Raw genomic sequence first — 8884 nt, 5'->3', positions numbered from 1 at the left:
GAATTTTTTTAGATTGAGCGGTAAAAGGTGAAATATAAGCTTATTATCTTTACAAAGGCCATTCATTAATGCAGCATACAAAACCAGAATTTTTCTAATTTGTTGTGAATTAGTTCCTTAAAGAATTAAGATTTTTTAGATTAAGAGGAAAAAGGTAAAATGTGAGTTTATTAAAGTGAAAAGCCAAAACTTTATGTAAAATACGAGAGTGACATCTATTGAATGTAAGCATGTGAGGGAGTTTGTGAGGATATATTTCTCATACTATGAATGTGATTTTTAGATCTTGACGATGTCAACCAAAAGTGGATTATCACTGTCAAAGGATAAGAATAATCCAGAATAAGGTTATTGAGCTATGCAACAACAATTAGAGTTGATGAACATGAAGTTTGGAGAGGTTATGAATGGGATGGGTGAATTGATAATTAAAGTAGCTAGCTTATGAGATGAGTAACGCCATAGAGGTCACGAGGTTAGAAGGCTTGTAAGATGAGTTATTTCACCTCCAAAGAAGTCTACAACAAAAAACAAATATAGATGAGGAGTTTGAGGATTTTGATCACGATTATAATGCTAGGTTTCAAAACATAAAAACCAAAGGATAAGGGAGTTCAGCCACATGGACATTTCTGTCAAGGAGAGTAGACCAAGAGGGTGGTTTTTTTTTTTTTTTTTTATGATTTGGACAAATTTTAAGAGTATTAACATAAAGATCCTGACTTTTCAAGAAAAAAAAAGATCCTAGAGCATACTTGGAATGAGAGAAGAAAATGGAGTTATTTTTTTTTTTATTGTCACCTATACTCTAAGAAAAATAAGGTAAAACTTGTTATTAAGTTTACTGATTGTACTATTATTTGATGAGATCAAATTGTTTTAGATAGAACAATGAATGGAGAGAGACCTGTAAAGACTTAGGATGAGATGAAAGAAATCATGAGAAATAAGTTTGTTCATGGATTTTATTATAGGGAATTGTTTTAGAGATTGCAAAGTTTAACTCAATGGTCTAAAAGTACAGAGGATTGATGATTTTCATAATTAGAGGTAATATTGTAAAGGAAAGAAATGTTACAATGGAAAAAAAAATTAAATTATTTTAATAGAGAGATAACTAATGTGGTTAAGTTGCAGTATTATGTTGAGATAAAGAATATGATTCACATAGCTACCAAGGTATATAGGGTAATATACATTAAGGAGGTAATTCAGATTCCTTCTCCACTTAAAGGTTGATTTATAAAAGAGATATTCCCCCCATCAAAGTCGAATACTATGAGAAACAAAATTGAATCACCTAATTATCCATTAGAAGTTTCAAATTAGCTGATTGCAAGATTAAGAGGAAAAAAAAAAAGCCAAAGATGCATTCAATTGGCTTATTTAGAGTATTTGAGTCAAGGTGAATTTCAAGAAGGCTACATCTTTCACAAGTAATGATCATACTTTAGCCAATTTAGTCTATATGCAAAAGAAGCTTGATCCATCTACTTTATATGCTAATTAATTTTGATAACTTGAGACTTATTTTTTCTAATAGATGGCTTTACTTTAACAAGCATAGTTTTTTATCCAACTGTTGGATGAGATAAACATTTTATTAAAAGATTCCAAAGGTCTTGTTTTATTTTGGGTTAAAATTTAAAGTCAGCTAGACATCAAGAAGGCCTTATTATAAGATCTAAAAGCTACTATGCATGAAGTGTATTAGTTTCCTGGTTGATTTATGATTATTTATTTTATTTTATTTAGAATACCTTTATTATTTTTCTAGCATTTTTTACGACATTTTTACCTAGTATAAATAGGTTTTTTTTTTTTTTTTTTTTTTTTTTTTTTAACAGACTTTGATTTTAACAATTATTATTGTGTGTGTGAAGTTTTGCTCATACTTTTTTGTTTTTCATTGAACTACTCTAATTTATCAAATAATTTACCAGCTTCGTGGTATCTTCTATGTTTCTCATTTATGTCTCTTCATGTATGTGTGTGAAAACAAATTTGTTTAAGAAATATATGATTTTTCACTAAAGTATTTATTTTATTTTATTTTGTTATCACATACGATATTCTAGCAACCAACCCTTTTTTTCTAGAAGGGAAGGGCCTTTAGGTTTTGAGATGGAAAATGTCTAAAATTTATTTTTTAAAAAAATTGCCACCTAGTATGATAGTTACTTTGAACCTTAACTAGTCTTCACAGTTCTAAGGTAAGGAACTGGTTATGCTTGAGGGAAGACATTATCACTTTAATGCATCTTAACTGAGGTAAGTTATATTGTAACTTGTCTTTTATTCCTAATGGTCTGTTATACCTAATTTTCAATGGTTTACTTATATGGGTGATAGCAACTTTACTTCAAAGAGTTAAATCTCGAGTATATGTTTTGGCTTGAACCTATCCATTCCAAAATCCAGGTTATTTTACCATTCTTAATTGCTACCATTCATTCATTTAGTAACAATTAGTGAATTAACATATATATAATCAACTACTCTCGATCAAGACAAGTGATCAATAATGATCTATCAAGTTATGTCAATGAATAATTGGATGAGATTTTTATTGAGATCACTGAACCCAAGCAAAATCCTAAAAGGTGTTATCGTTAAACTTGTTGTTTATACAACAGTAGCCTATGGATAATGGTTGATTAATGACCATTTACATTATAGTGTTAATGTATTTTCCCTATAGTTAATTGCTTAATTACATTTGGCATTAACTTTGTTCATGCAAAACATATTTATAATTAATAAAGACTTCTTTATCTTTAATATTTATTTGTGTTTGATTAATATAATCTGAAGTAAAGATAAAGTCCTTGGAAAACAATATTTTGTAAAACAATTATAAAGTTGTTATAATTATAAGATTCCTATTGCATTAAAGCATTGTTTATAAATATTTCTAGCCAATGTTTTATTAATATTAGACATTAATTAGAGTAATTGAAACTGATGCATATTATATTCTTTTATTTATGAAAAGAAACAGTTGTTCTCATAATTTGAGGTATGAGGGATATCTAAAACAAATATATAGATGCTTTTTAGATGACATGTACTTTAAACAAACCTATATGAGAATTTCATATGGAAAAATCTCCAGTGTCTATAAAAATGCTCAGATGACAATTGTGTAAGTGATCTTTATACTTATGATCACAAAGTTATCTTATATAGGGAATGTTATGCTTTCATTCTGACTACAAGTTGTTATAGTTATTAACGAGCATATATTAGGTATAACATGAATTATATGAAGGTATTTGAGTGATCAAAAGAGGATTCATCATCCTAGATAAATTAGAAAAAATATTCTATTTGTTCTTAAATAGTTTGATTGTGAAATTTTTTAGCAATGTTAAATGAGATTTGAAAAGAGTTTCATATCTTATTTAAAGAATAAATAACTATAGCATTGAGAACAAATATGATTTCATAGAGCATGCATACTTCATGCTATAATGTCTCAATAAAAAACATTCTTGTTGAAGGATAATAATAACATTTAGAAACTGCTAATTGAAAGGTTAAGTTAAACCACATATAACTTTCCTAACATTAGAGGGATCATGAAACATTGCTAGACAATGCACTTGATCTTTATATATAAATCAATCAATTATTTTATTGATAATAAATTAAATTATTTAATTTATTTAGTCTTATTTAATCTAGAATTATAATTTATATTTGGGCCAACGTATTAAGAACCTAATGAGTCATACACATTAAGAAGTATTGATCACAAATTAAATTGGGATAATTAATCAAGTGTCTTAATTGTAAATAAGTTTTAGAAAATGAGGACTAGAATGTAATTAATATATGAAATTACAATTCTAGACATAGAAAAATCAAATAGGGAAATAATTGAATAAACTTCTATAAGTCATCCTGAAATAATATATTTGATAATATTCAATGAAACAAATTGATATTTTATCATTTATAGAGTTATTAGGTTTTTCTTTAAATAGAATGTTATGCCTCATTTTTTTTTTTTAAAAAAAGAAGAGAAATTACACAAGTTACATGACAAGGAAAGTTAACATTCATAGGCATAGTAGTCCCTCCATTCTAAAAGGAGTTTTATAAGATTTCTCATTAGTGGTTGGTGTGAATTACTATTAAAGACTAAATACTTGGATGACTTATGATTTTCGACAACATAACTATGAAAAAATTGATCAAACCTCAAAAGAAGATGTGAGTGTATGTTTTGGGAAAACCGACATATAATACTAAGGTTCACTCATAATTTTATTGAATGAGGTTTTATACCCCAACCCTATATATCCAAGCAGTGACTTATTATAGGTTTATATACTTGAAAATAAGATCTAGTGGCATGAATATCTTTTTGAACTTGGTTTAGATAATGACCTCTATGGATTCATTTTTTCCAATATGTTTTGTTAAGTTTAACAATCATATTGGTACTTCAATTCTATGATGTTGCCCTATATCAGTGTTTGTATACATTGGTCGATAAGACTAATGAATGCACTTTCCTAGTAAGTGGATAACATTATTTTATTAGAAAATTTCTATTTTTTTCTTATTATTGATGTGCATTTTGAAATGTGGTTTACTAAACATTTTAGTAATCTCAATTGACACTTGGGTGTCAGTGATAAATACTAGGCTTAAAGACTTAAAAGTTTTACAAACTCGTTTATTTGAAAACAAAACAGAATAAGTGTTACTCTACATTAATGTCAAAAGTAATAAATTGTTATAAATCCATTACCCTAAACACTATTAGTGAATAACAAAAAAGAGGACATGATCTATACAATTTCAAAGTAATTGAAAGTTTTTTAAGAAAATAAAATAGGAATGCCGCCTCATAAAAGTCTTTAATGTGGGTCGAAACCTATTAGGCCTAACAAACTTGTTTCAAGGCCCAAAAAAACATGTGTGAATGGTTTGTGTTATCTAAAAAAAAAAAAAAAAAGAGCAACACCTACTACTTTGGTAGATTCAAAATCATAGTCATAACAGGATTCCATGAAGCCATAACAATGCAAGGTATGATAAAAATAATAATAATAATAAGTCAAACACAAGGTGGAAAACTTGATATGGGTTTCAACCAAATGAAATACAAGTGAAAACTTAAAATCAAATAGAAAACACATTTGAAAAGACCAAACTAGAAAATCGATGGGTCTTTTAGAAGACCTACTTTGGTTTGGGTTTTTTTTATTGTACTGATTAAAGAAAAAAAAACTAAATTAAACCCTTAATGTATAAATCATTAATCTACACGTCATTCAAATTTACATATAGTTCAGGATAGGCATGGATAAAATAGCCATATGGAAAAGATAGAACATAGAGAAAACATTTGTAAACAAGGTAAAATTCCAGGCTATTTTTAGGCTTGAACTTTAAAGGGCAATAGATTTCAATCATTCCAGAGTTGTTCATAATGAGTGAACATAAAAATGACTATATGACCTACTCAAAGATTTCATCTTTGGTCCACCATAAAGTGAGTAAAACCATTCTTATATATATATAAACATTACAAGGTAGCTTAGAACTTAATCACACAATCCAAAATTTTAACTCATGAAGAGTGAGTCCTATTACAAATAAACATTCTCATCAAAATCGTTGTAAAAAAAAACTTATAACTTAATCACACAATCCAAAAGCTTTACTCATGAAGAGTGAATCCTATCACACTGAAAAAAATATTCTCATCTAAATAGTAACATATTACATCTCAAGATTCATGGATATAGACATTTTCACACCACAAATGGCACCATTGTAGTTATAAAAACTAAGGCATTAAAGAAAGAAAATGAGCAAGAAAAAAAAAGAAACACACAAGGGCAAATACCTATGTTGGGAGGAAGATGGGGGTTGAATCAAACCAAAATGTAAACCAAGACTCATAAGCTTTTTAAAACCTTAATTTTTCACTCTCCAACACTAAAACCTTCAAGACTTTCTTGCCTAAAATCATGAATACCCAACAAACCTATTTTTTTGTTTTTCCAATTCTCTAATCGAACTATATTTTCTCTAAGTGTTCCTCTTTCTTACTTTTTTTCTCTCCCACACACACCCTTAACCTATTTATAACGGAAGAGGACCGACCTAGCTTCCTATACCAAATCAACACAAACCACATGATTTGTAAACATGGAATCTACAACGTTGAAGGGTTAAGATAAAATAAGGATCACAGGTTTCAGTACATGAGCATGAAAAGGCTCTTTTGTAGTGCGTCAGTGAGTCAGTTTTTGAGGAAAAACAATAAAAGCAAAAAAGGATAGTGAGGTTAACATGTTTTCATGTAGAATAGAATAACCAAAGGTTGAACAACGCTAAAATCATGAAAGAATAACACTTAAAAATAAATGAAACAATGCCAAAATATCCAAAACAACAGTGGTCAGTGGCAGTTTGTCAGGAAAACGACAAGAGTGGTGGCTAGGATTCCTAATTTTGATCTCTGAAAAAGAAGACAAAGAGGCTAAAATTTTAATCCTTTTAGTTTGAAAGGAAAAAAAAAAAAACAAGGCCTTGAAATGACGATGTTTGGTATGGAAAAAGCTCAAAATAATATTTGAAAGTCAATGCCTTCTTAGTTTTAATCCTCTAGAAATTTTAATTATTCAATTAGGCACAAAATCAAAGCCAAATTAATAAAATCTATCAATTATGTCATTGACCAAAGCTAAATAAATCCTTCAACTTCTTAGTATAAAATCATAAATTTATTCAATTAAGCTCCTAATTGAATTAATAAGACTTTCTAAATTAAACCAATTTGATAAATTTGGTCCTTGATCCTTCAATACCATCAATTAAAACTATTTTTATTTAATTTAAATCCTTAAAAAAATTCTTATTTAATTAAAACCTTGAGGAATTTTGATTGGCTTATTTAAAAAAAATATTTTTTTTGGATTTTCGTTTTTTTTTGAAAATATTTTAGGGTAAAATAGGTTATAACAGTTTCCTCTTCTTTGCAATGTTTATAGTACAAAGTCTTATAGAAAAAGATTGTCAAGAAAAAATGGTATTTGTGAAAACTTTGAAAAGTTGTAAAGTCAAGAAAGGACTTTGTAGCGAAATTTTGAATGTTAGTCAAATCAAGAGGTGACCAACCTTAATTTTATAAAATGATCAAATAAAAAGGTGACCAACCTCATTTTTTTTTATCGTAAAGTTTGTTTGGCTTACCTATAGGATTTGACCGAATATATCTCAATTGTATGAGTGAATCCTTTTGATAACATAATTGGTTTCGATTGAATTCTGTCGTGAGGAAGAATATTCTAATACAACTTGAATTCTGCTGCAGGACCACTTGTCATAAAGAATCAAATTCATAGTGCTGTTTAATTGTAGGCTAAAATTTTTGGTGCCAAGTTAAGTTGGAAGAAACCTTGTCAAATCTTTGTTGACATGGATTTATTAGAGCTTTTTTATATTCCAAATAGGATTTTTACCTATAAGATTTCTACAAAACATTACACAATGCTAAACACTTTTAGGTTAGATGACAAGCATATATCATTACTTAGTTTGAAATACAACCCCTTTTTTCTTTTGTAATACATCTTCCTTATTGATAGTAGGACTAATTATTTCTAATTTTTCCTCTCTTAGACACTTAACACACCAGCCCACTCAAGTTTTACTAGTGCAAATCCTTTGTTTAGTTATTTATGAGTCATACAACCTAGGGCTTTTTGAAATAACATCACTATATATAGGGGTGCATTGATTTTATCGTCATACACCTAACATTTACGATATTTTTTTATATGTTTTACGCAGTTTCTTTCCATGGTCATCTAGAAGTAACCAAATCATTAAATTTGCTCAACCATCATGTGTCTATTTGTACAAGTGGCATAAATCCCTTTATGAACTTTTGTATAAGGTTTCTCCATCCAGGTATTATTATTTAATTGTCATCCTTCTTAAGGTTTTTTCGTCTACCTTGGATGCTTCTAATGACATTCAATGAACTGTTTGATGTCATGATACCAAGAGTTCTAATTGTTTCTCCTTCAACTATGCAACAATGAGCTGGAGAATTCTTGATCTCTATATAGATCAATCGCACTCTGATTTCGCAATCAAATTTGGTTGTGGTGTGTGAACTCTATTCCTCAAAGTCTTTTGTAAGTTTAATGAAATGTTCCTGATATGGTCTTAACTTTTCATTCATAGGTTGTCATTCACCCTTCATTTAATAGATTATCAACATTGAATCTTTGTATACATCTAGCTTTTTAACTCGAATTTCCAAACGACCTCCAACCCATGAATGCATGCCTCGTATCATTTCACATTGTTAGTACAATCAAACTAAACTTGATTGAGATGGGATACTGACATATGAAGAAGAAGAAAAAGGAATAATCTAGCATATATTTTGGCTCTAGTACTTCTATGGCTAATAGAAATGCAATTTCTTATAGGTTGGGGACCAAGCCTGTAACTGAAAAGCAAATCGGGTATCCGAACAAGGTGGGGGAGGTCTAAGTCACAAGTCCTTGGTTTTTTACTTGATTGTATTTGTGGGAAGTTACAATCTTGAAAGCAAAAATTATTATCACAAGTAAGAGGAGAGGTTTTACTTAAGGAAATGATTGATGTCACCCTAAATTATGTGATGTCCGGTTTTAAACTGCTTACAAGTTTTTGTTGTAATTGTTGTCTAATAAGGAAGTTTTAGCATTGAAATAATATCTATTGGACCTGCAGTTCTAGAGAACACCTTGATATGAGATTAAAAAAAGCTTGGAAGCCTAACTATGAAGTATGGATGCTTTGTGCAATCATCCTTGCATAACATCTCATCTCAAATAGAATCTCCTTCACGCTGTGTCTTAAG

The sequence above is a fragment of the Populus alba genome, chromosome 16, assembly GCF_005239225.2.
Source record: "Populus alba chromosome 16, ASM523922v2, whole genome shotgun sequence".
NCBI classification, from domain to species: Eukaryota; Viridiplantae; Streptophyta; class Magnoliopsida; order Malpighiales; family Salicaceae; genus Populus; species Populus alba.
This window is presented reverse-complemented; position numbering follows the sequence as displayed.